The sequence below is a fragment of the Ambystoma mexicanum genome, chromosome 7q, assembly GCF_040938575.1.
Source record: "Ambystoma mexicanum isolate Mex_15411 chromosome 7q, UKY_AmexF1_1, whole genome shotgun sequence".
NCBI lineage: Eukaryota > Metazoa > Chordata > Amphibia > Caudata > Ambystomatidae > Ambystoma > Ambystoma mexicanum.
This window is the reverse complement of record NC_090941.1, coordinates 173,636,134-173,646,449: the sequence shown is the minus strand read 5'-3', so window position 1 is coordinate 173,646,449 and position 10,316 is coordinate 173,636,134.

The window sequence follows — 10,316 nt, the reverse complement described above, 5'->3', positions numbered from 1 at the left end:
TGTATCGAGGTCAAAATCCCCTCAATCACTCATCGCTGTATCTACAATGAAGCACCATCTCACCTCAATCACTGTATTTTCAAGAAACCCATGGCTCAGCCCTTCCGATCATCGTCCACCTTAGTTAGCTCTTCTGATTTCCAGATTCAAACGTAAGCGAGCAGGAGGCTCCAGCTTTAGCGTCTCAGTGCCCACCCGTAGGAAATCTCTCCCCATTGCTATCAAAAATGAATCCTCCTATTTAATCGGGAAACGCTTAAAAACATGGCTGTTTCATAAATATGACTTATTCAGACCAACTTTGATATTCACCACTGATATGTATCTGTCTCTCTATAAAACCTGTTCAAGTGCCGTGATACCTATGGGTTTGGTCACTACACAAATGCAACAAATGAATTAGAAAAAAAATCCTGCCAGAGGATGAAAAGCGGCTGATCAGGGTTGACCCGAGCCCATGGAGTCCCCAACATCTCCGCAGGTACAAAGTAGAGAAACTACACCATTAAAAGACAACGGAAGGAATACTGAACAAAGTAAGAAAGGAGGGCCCCTTTGATTTCAAGGGCAGCGAGATTCAGATTTAAATAGATTTGGCTGGTAAGGCAGTGACAGATGAAGCTGGTTACGTAAGAGCTATCCAAGAGGGACATTGGGTATGAATGTAACTATCTATTTGGCCTGCAATTTAGAAGGGATTGCCAAGTGCATACGATCATGTCACAAGAAGTTGGCTCCTAAATATCAAAATCCCAGAGGCAGGCCTCTCCCTGGGAGGCCAGAGAAAAGCCAAAGAGGATGGGGAGAGGGACCGCTCAGAAGATGGAAGCAAAGAAGCAAAGGAAAGATCCCAAACTATGAAGAGGGAAGCACGCATCAAACAGCCGAGGGACGAAGCGTGGACGTATGAACGATAACGGGGAACATCCGGGAGGGTTGCGCTGGAGAGCATGACCCCTCTTCGGGGTGGGTTGGGTTTAGGGGAGGGCCACAGGGTACACCAGTGACTTTGGATGAGGGGATCACACCGATACGAACAGTATCTGGCCCTCTGGCAAACCGAGCAGACACTGGGATGGATGGGGGAGAGGCTGTTGTGCCCACTGGGGTGGCCCTCACTCATGATGTAAGCTGTCTGGGGGAGGGAAGAGGCAAATCTGGGGAAGAGGGGAGAGAGGGGGTAATTGGAGGGGGGTGGAGTCATCTTGGGCTATTTCTGGGGAGAGCAGAGGACCTCTCAGCTTGGGAGAAACATTACATGTTGATGTTGCTGTGGTGGGGAATTGGGGAACTGTTCTTCTGGCCTTAAGAGTGTGTATGCTCATTTGTAGATGGGGGAGGGGGTGCGCAAGCTGACGTAGAGGACCACTTTTAGGTCCAGCCCCATAGAGGAACGCAAGGCAAGATCGAATCAGGACAGATCAGGGAGGAGGGCTTCCTCATGCAGGTTGATAGGAGGAAATGGGGGATAATATTTGTTCACTAAATGTGAGGGGCCTCAACACCCCAATACAAGGACTTGGTTGTATAGAGAATTGAGAACAAGGGGCATCAAAATAGTGGTGACCAGACCTGATTCCGGAGCTCAGTATCTGTTTCAGCTCCACGCTTCTGCTTGAACCAAGAGGACTGGGGTAGCCCTGTTGTTCAACAAAAGTATCCCCTTTAATGTGCATAGGAGTAAGGTGGATGGGGCAGGGAGATTTCTGGGGCGCTCCGTTCCTTCTACACTCCCAACGTGGCACAAGAAGTGTTCATGTGAAAGTTCTTAAGGACAGGGGAGGAATATGTCAAAGATGGCATTATAATTATGTGCGACATGAACCTGGTCCTGGATCAGGACTTGATAGGCCCTCATTAATCAAATATATAACGGTAGGTAATGCCACACATAACCCTATCCAGGCACTAAGCAATCTCGGCCTGCTAGACGCATGGCGCTGCATCCCCAGACACAAGGTTATATATCCACTACTCGCATGTGCATGGTTCCTTTTCAAGTATTGATTACGACTGCGTGTCAACAACCCTGCTCCTGCTGGTGAATAAGATTGACCACAGTATGGTGGTTGCATCGCTAGATGGCCTAGGCATACTGTACAGGAGGAGCCGGTGGAGACTCTCCACAGGCATTTTGAATGACCCAGTGAGTGTGCAGGACCTGAAAGAAACCACAAGGGAATATTTGCACTTTTATTTATTTTTTACATATATCAAACATTATCAACATAATAACATCACAAAAATCCTCAGATGTATCTTTGTCAACTTTTGTTTTTGATTTAATCACCCACAGTGGGACGGGTATGCCCAGACGTGGATCCCGAGCCTGCTGGGCCTAGAGAACCACGCTACTCCTCACTGATTACACCCAACAAGGCTGAAACATGTCTGGGGATACGTGTGGTCTCGTGCACAAGGGATGTGGCATAGTACTTTGGGCTGAACTGCCTGTTTTGGGGTGGGACCAAGCTGGATTTGCATATGGTCTTTCCCCTTTTGTTATGACTTGGCAGGCTGAAAAAACAATGGTCTGGAGGGTGGCCCAGTGCTGTACCCGTGGTTATGATTTATTCAAAACCTTCCAGCCATCAACTTTTTGATTTTGATTTGATCTGATGCTGGCCAACTACTAATGACCATGGTCACGCATCCTGCTCAATGTAGATCTCAGAGCACCCTTTTCCCCTATACTGTTAGCATTAATCATGAAACCCCTTACCGCACGAGTTATAGAAAACAAAGAAATCTCTGGCATAATTTTTGCCAACGCTTTTCACAAAATGTATATATTTGCAGGCGATATCTATTACAAGCTTTGACAATTTGGATTGCTCCTAGGGTTTGATATAATTCATGCCAAATCATATCCTCGGATTAAATGTTGTCTTTTTCAATAGGGAATATTTGCACTTTTATTTTTTTTAACTCTGATTTTTGAGATTTTGTTTTACATACTTCAAACATTACCCTATAATAACATCACCACATTCCTCAGATGTATTGCCTCCTTTCCCCCACTTCCCTCAAGTAATCAACTGTTTCCATTCCATTGTTATACAGATAAAGAGCCTTTGAGTGTAATTGTGGCACAGAGAATGTGGAGGCAGAGCGAACTCTATCTGGACGATCCAAACTAACCAGTTAAGCTAAATCATTGACATAATTATAAATTTAATTCCAGGTAGTTCCTACCAGCCTTTTTCCTAATTACAACACTCATCAGAACCTCCTGTGGGATCTCATTCACGCTAAAAGCTTCATCCATAGTACCCAGACTTCCTGTTCCAAATCTCAATCGTTATTTGACACCCTTATTCCAGCCCCCATCCCCACCCCAGGTCTTGGTTCCTTATTACCATAGCTTGAAGGTTTAGGTCAACACCTCTCATCCCACTTGTGCAACAATGATCCCCACTCCTCCTGAAAGGAACCCAGGTGGTCATTGACCAGTGCTCTTAACGTCTCCATAGTACAACTATCTTTTAATTTTTTCATACAGTGCTTTTTGGATGGCAGTGTACTATCCTTCCATTTTTAGGATACTGCTAATCTCCCTGCCCTGAACATTGCCTCCCACATCCTAGGGAATCTGTATTCCTCTCTGTATTCTGGGGGAATTCCCAATAAAACCTGGAGTGGGTCAACAAAGTTGTTTGGCCAATTATTTCTTTAATCCAACTCAGAAATTCACTCCAGTACAATTGAAGCGTCATGCACCTCCACCACATGTGAGGGAGGGAAACTATCTGGCCACAAGCTCGAAGGCATCGCGGTGAAGCCCCATGATACATTTTAAACAACCTCAATAGATCTCTATGCCATCCATGAAGGATTTTAAAGTTTTGTTCTATCGTCGATGTAAAGAGGTTCCATGGAATGTTACCTTGTTCATATTTCTCCCAAACCTTCTCGGAAGTATCTCTGACCGCCACATCCTCTCCTTTCTCTTTAAAGTTTTATCTACCCTCCAGCTCTGAACCTTATACAGTTTCAAGAGAGTCCTTTTCCTGTCAGCCGCTGAGTCTAAGATTTTTTCAATTGGTTTCAGCTCTCGCAGGAAGGCATCCTTCCACTTCTGGTCTGTGAAAATTCCTTTAAGGTGCAAGTAGTCGAATACACTGCACGTTTCCCGGCCTGATATCTCTGCAATCACCTCATACTCCAGAAAGGCTGCTTCCTTGAACAATTATCCTGCTCTTTCGAAACACCTATCCAATGACACCTAAGAGTTTCTAAAACCTTGTTGATGCAGTTCTATAGTCGGAACCCACACCAAGGACATTGGAGATGGCCAATAAGGTAAGGTCATATTTTTCGAGTGTCGGATGATCCCTCAAATTCCTGGGGACCTCCTAAAGAGGGGCCCGTATTAGGTCTCTTATTTTTCGAGGCTGTGTCTCCATATCTTCCAAGTAGGGCCAATACGTCCTCAGGTCGTCCCTCATGTCTTCCAATACTATGCTCAGTTGAGAGGCTTAGTAGTACAGAAAGAAATCTGGGGGGCCAAAACCTCTAGGGAGCCTAAGTTTGGCTTTTTTAATTCTCTGACATTTGTTTTACCAAATAAATATTCGAGGGGATTGTGTCCTCCGACTTATTCCACATCTTTGACAGTAATTACCAAGCTGTGCTGCTTCGGAAAACTTTTTCGGCGTAGGCGTCCTGCATCGATGACGTCGATACACTCCCTCGAGGGCCTCCGTTGACGGTCAACATCACTGGATGTTATATCTAGGACGCACGATGCCTGTAGCCTCAGATCCATTTTTTCCGCGAACGTGTTCGCTTTGGAATCTCGGCGCGCTCGATTCTTCTACTTCGTTGTGAAAGTTTGAGATCATGTCTTCGTCTTCTACCCCAAAGTCGGGCTTCAAAAAGTGTCGGGACTGCAGTTCCAAAATGTCCATCATGGACCCGCACGACGTCTGCCTCTGGTGCCTCGGCGAAAGCCACGCCACTGATGACTGTGATGACTGTCAGTCCCTGACTTCGAAGGCCTTGCGGGAGCTGAAGAAGTTAACGGTAGGTAGGGTATCTAAAACCTGTAAACTGAAATCTGCTGAACTTTCGACCGACGACTCGAGGGGCGATTCTCCGCATCAGCGTAAGTCCAGGGGGGGGTCTCGGAGTGGTTCCCGCCATTCCTCTGCCTCATCTAGGCATTCTCGGAAGCGGCGTCACCGGTCGCCTTCGCCATCCTCATCAGAGGACTCCGCCAGAAGGAGGGTAGCTTGTCCCACCAAGCATTCATCGCCAGCGGAATGGGACGCATTCCGCAAGGAGATGATGGCAATTTTCGAATCACAGGGCACTGTTCCGTCTGCATCTTCGAGAGAAGCCGGCAAGGAACGAGCTAGAGCCACCGCTCGCACGCCTCCGGGCTCCAGTGGTCGGCGCGAACATCGGTAGCTGTCGAGGTCCCAATCGGACAAGGTTGATCGCCATAGCCGTGCCAGGTCCAGGTGCCGGTCCTCGACGCCGTCGAGACCGTCGGAGCCTGTGAGGCCTTCTAAGAAGGCATTGATGCCGTCGGCGCCATGTCTGTTGAGGGACTCTCTCGAGGCTCTGGCTCCGAGGAAGTCGCCGAGGCCGTCGAAGGACACGCTCGGGCTCTGGCCTCGAAGCCGTTGTCGAAGTTGTTGACGCCTTGGTGGACGTCCACCCCAAATCCATCGGCGCCCTCAGCGCCTTTTGAGGACATTTTACTGGAGGTGCCCCGGAGGGCTGTGGAAACTCCACAGAAGGCCCTCAGTAAGTCAGTGAGGCCTGTCTTTGACCTCTTCTCTGGTCATCCCCCAGGCTTGATTTATTCCAGCCTTTTGACTACATTTCAGAGGTGGAAGAATGGTCGAATGAGGAGAGGGTGGTGCCTCCTGAGGTTCCTGATGACCTGTTGTCTGGTCACAGCCAAATGGAAGACCTGCATCAGTCCTTACATGACGCCAGTGGTCTGGACACCTCTCCGGAGGTTGAGTTTGGCAGGCCTGAGCCTGGTACACATGCCGAGTCCTCGTACAGGCGTCTCATGTCGAGGGCGACTGAGTACTTGGGGTGGTCTGCTCCACCTGTGGATTTTCTGCAGGATGATCTGACAGATATCCTGGACCAAGGTCCACCCACTGACCCGGTGTTCCCGTTTCATATGGCCTTACAACGAAGGGTGGCAGCGGCTTGGACTGCTCCAGAGAGTCTCCCGGCAGTGAATAAGTCGCTTCTGAAAAAATACCATCCAGCCACTGGTGACCCCTGCTTCTTGTCTACGTACCCCACTCCGGAGAATTTGGTGGTGCAGGCGGCTATGGCCCTAGCGAAGCAGGCTGCGTACCCTACCATCCCTCCTGATAGGGACGACAAGCGCTTTGGTGGTTGGGCGAAGAAAGTATTTTCATCTGGGGGTATGGCTTTAAAGGCAGCCAACTCTGTTTGTGCCTTGGCAAGATTCACTGACACTCTGGGGAATTGTGCATCTTTGGTGGCTGAACATATTCCTGAAGGGGCGGAACGGGATGGTTTTTTAGCCCTCTTTCAAGATGGCAAGGATGCCATGTGTGAATCTCTTCAGTTGGGTCTGGACGTGGCAGACTGTGTCAGCCGGTTCATGGCGGCGAGCACCATGATGCGCAGGTTTGCGTGGTTGTGGAAGTCGGGGTTTGCTCCTGATGTACAGTCCCGGCTTCTCAACATGCCCTTTGATGGTGTCCATCTTTTTGGCAGCAAGGCTGACGAGAGCCTTGAGAGGTTGCAGACCTCCAAAGCTGCAGCAAAGTTCTTGAGCGCTGCAGTACGTCAACCTCCGCCTTTTCGTCCTAGGGGACAGCAATGGAGGGGAGGTTCCTTTCGATACTACTCTTCCTTTGGTAGATCGATAGGAGCTGCCAGTCAAAGGGGCCGACGTCGGAGTACCAGAGGTGGAAAACAAGGTACTCGAGGTGCCAAAGCCGCTCGGGCAGTTGCCTCTTTTCCCTCAAACACTGCTGCAGCAGCGTCAGCTCAGTCATGAGGCAATGTCCCATGGTTCGCCGGTTGGGGGAAGGCTGGCGCAGCATCTTGTAGAATGGTGTGCCATTACTTCAGATGTGTGGGTTCTGGAGATCATAGCCCACGGCTACTGTCTTCCTTTCCGGCAGAGGCCTCGCGACAATCCACCGGAGAAGCTCTCTTTGAAGCGTCTGGATGCGCTCCTTGCGCAGGAAATCCTATCCCTGCTGGAGAAAGGTGCCATAGAACTGGTGCCTGTAGCGGAGAGGAACAAGGGATGGTATTCCCCATATTTTTTGATCCAGAAAAAAGACGGAGGATTGAGACCCATCATGGACTTGCGTGGTTTGAACAAGCTCCTCAGGAAGGACAAGTTCAAAATGGTTACTATTTCTCAAGTCCTTCAGGCCCTTCAACTGCAGGATTGGTTGGTCTATTGACCTCAAGGATGCTTACTTTCATGTGCCAATTCATCCCAAGCACAGGAAGTACCTGAGGTTCGCGTTTGGGGACTCGCATTTTCAGTTTTGGGTCCTGCCGTTCGGATTGACCTCCAAGCTGATGGTGGTGGTGGCAGCGCATCTCAGGAAAGGGGGATTCACGTCTACCCCTACCTGGACAATTTGTTGATCAGGGCACGCTCTTCCGAGCAAGACCTGGATCATCTGTATGTCACCTTCAACTCCCTTCACAAGCTGGGCTTCTCCCTCAACTTAAAGAAGTCTCATGTGACACCTACCCAGCGGCTCCAGTACATCGGAGCACTGCTCGACATGTCCCTGGGGCTGTGTTCGCCTCCCCAGGTGAGGGCTCATCACATTCTGCAGATGCTAAACAAGTTTCAACGTGCCCAGAGTCTCCCTGCATTCGAGTTCTTCCTGCATTTTCCTGGTGCCAGAGGCCAGGCTGCGGATGAGATCTCTGCAGTGGTGCAAGTTCTCTGGCAGGATCCCATTCAGATTCCGCCCTCGGTCGCCCAGGACCTTCTGTGGTGGGCCGTTGAAGGAAATCTGTTGAAGGGGGCTCCGTTTTGGTAACCGTGGGCGTAGGTGACGATCGTGACGGACGCATCCCTTAAAGGGTGGGGAGCTCATGCCAATGAGTTGACGGTCAGCAGCCGTTGATCTCTGCCAGAGTCCAGAATCCACATCAATCTGTTAGAGCTGCGGGCTGTCAGGCTAGCCCTGAATGCTTTTCTGCCATCTGTGCGGGAGAAGAATGTCCTGATTATGATGGACAATACATTGGCCATGCACTACCTCAACACAAAGGGGGGGGCAGGGTTACTTCCATTGTGCAGGGAGGCAATGCAGCTCTGGTTCTGGGCCATCCAGCAGGAAATTTCGATCTTGGCAGTTCAAATACAAATCTAGCCGGAGATGAAAACGCATCGGCGGATGCTCTGAGCAGGCAGAGCACGGTCTCTCGTGAGTGGGAGCTGGCTCAGGACATTCTCTTGGAGATCTTCGCCCTTTGGGGAATTCCGCAAGTGGATCTCTTCGCCACCAGTGTCAACCGGAAGTGCGAAAGATTCTGCTTGCGGGAATTTCCTCCAAGAGGAGCCTTAGGGGACGCATTCGTAGTGGAGTAGTCCTTTCCACTGCTGTTCGCATTCCCTCCAGTCCCCGTCATTCCACAGGTGTTGTGGATGTTCGGTTCCCGGATGATCCTCATTGCTCCGGCTTGGGCCAGGAGAGCGTGGTACCCGGACCTTCTAGACACGTCCATCTGCCCTCCACGTCGTCTTCCCTACTGAGACGATCTGCTCTCAAAGGAGGGTGGTCGTGCTCTCCATCCACTGGTCAAGTCTCTCAGCCTTAACGCTTGGTTTCTGAAAAGCTGAGGTATAAGGATTGGGACCTCGCTGAAGATGTGATGGAGGTGTTGCTTTCGGCCAGAAGGTCCGAAACAAAATACCTGTACCGTTGCTGTTGGTGGAAGTTCTGAGACTTGTGCAGGGTGCAGAATGTGGATCCTTTTCAATGTTCCATTCCTTTGGTTTTGCCTGTTTTGCTTTCTTTAGCCCACAAGGGCCTGCAAATAGATACTATTAAGGGGTACCTGGCGACGCTGTACATATTTAAGCGCTCGTCTGAGGAGTGTTCTTATTTTAAGATCCCTTTTTGATTTCTCAGTTTCTAAAAGGGCTAACTAATGTGTTTCCTCCGTCACCTTTCCAGGTGCCGGGATGGGATTTGAATTTGGTTCTAAAGTTCCTAATGGGAGCTCCATTTGAGCCCTTACATTCTTGCCTGCTGAGACTGCTATCCTTAAAGACTGTATTTTTGGTTGCAGTTACTTCCGCGCGCAGAGTGAGTGAGTGAGTGAGTGAGTTGCAGGCACTTTCCGCCAAGCCACCTTTCACGGTGTTCCATAAGGACAGGGTTGTCCTTGGGGTTCGTCCTTCTTTTCTTCCGAAAGATTTGTCGGAATTTCATTTAAGCCAGAAGGTGGTTCTTCCAGCCTTCTAATCGCCGCCGCATCCTGGTAAGGAAGAGGAGAGGCTCCATAGGTTGGATCCTAGGAGAGCTTTGAGTTTCTATCTCTCACGGATGTCCCGGGTCAGAGTAGACGATCAACTTTTTGTTGGTTACGCTGGAAGACATTTAGGTCAGGCTGTTTCCAAACAGACCTTGTTCAGATGGATCATTTTGACAATCTCTGAATTTTACCGGTTGGTGGGTAAGGACCCTCCAGTAGGCTTAAGGGCTCACTCTACTAGGGGTGTGGCTGCCTCCACGGCTCTACAGAGGGACGTTCCAATTTGCAGTATTTGCGAAGCAGCCACGTGGGCTTCTGTCCATACCTTTGTGAGACACTATCCCCTGGATTCTATCCATGGGCAAGATTTGGCCTTTAGTAAGGCAGTCCTATATTCTGCAATTTGATTACAAATTCATCAATTTAGAATGCCCAAATTCTTTTCCCACTTCCATCCGTTGGTACTGCTTTGGGAGTCCGTCAAAGATGTGGAACACGTCGGAGGACACAATCCCCTCGAAGAACATGCTACTTATTTTACCTGGTAACGTTCTTTCGATGGGATGTCCTTCCGACGTATTCCACATCGTACCCTCCCAGCCTGCCCCTCTACAGAATTTCTTATGCGATTGCAGCTTATGTTTCCGCCAGGCTTTCTGCAGTCATACTGGCAGGTGGTTGGTGCCACACGTTCTGGGAACAAATTACAACTGATGCTCCGGGCCTCATGCATCCTAGACATAACATCCAGTGACGTCGACTGACAAAGGCCCTCGAGGGAGCGTATCGACATCGACGCAGGACGCCTACGCCGAAGTTTTCCGAAGCAGCACAGCTGTGGTAATTGCTGTCAA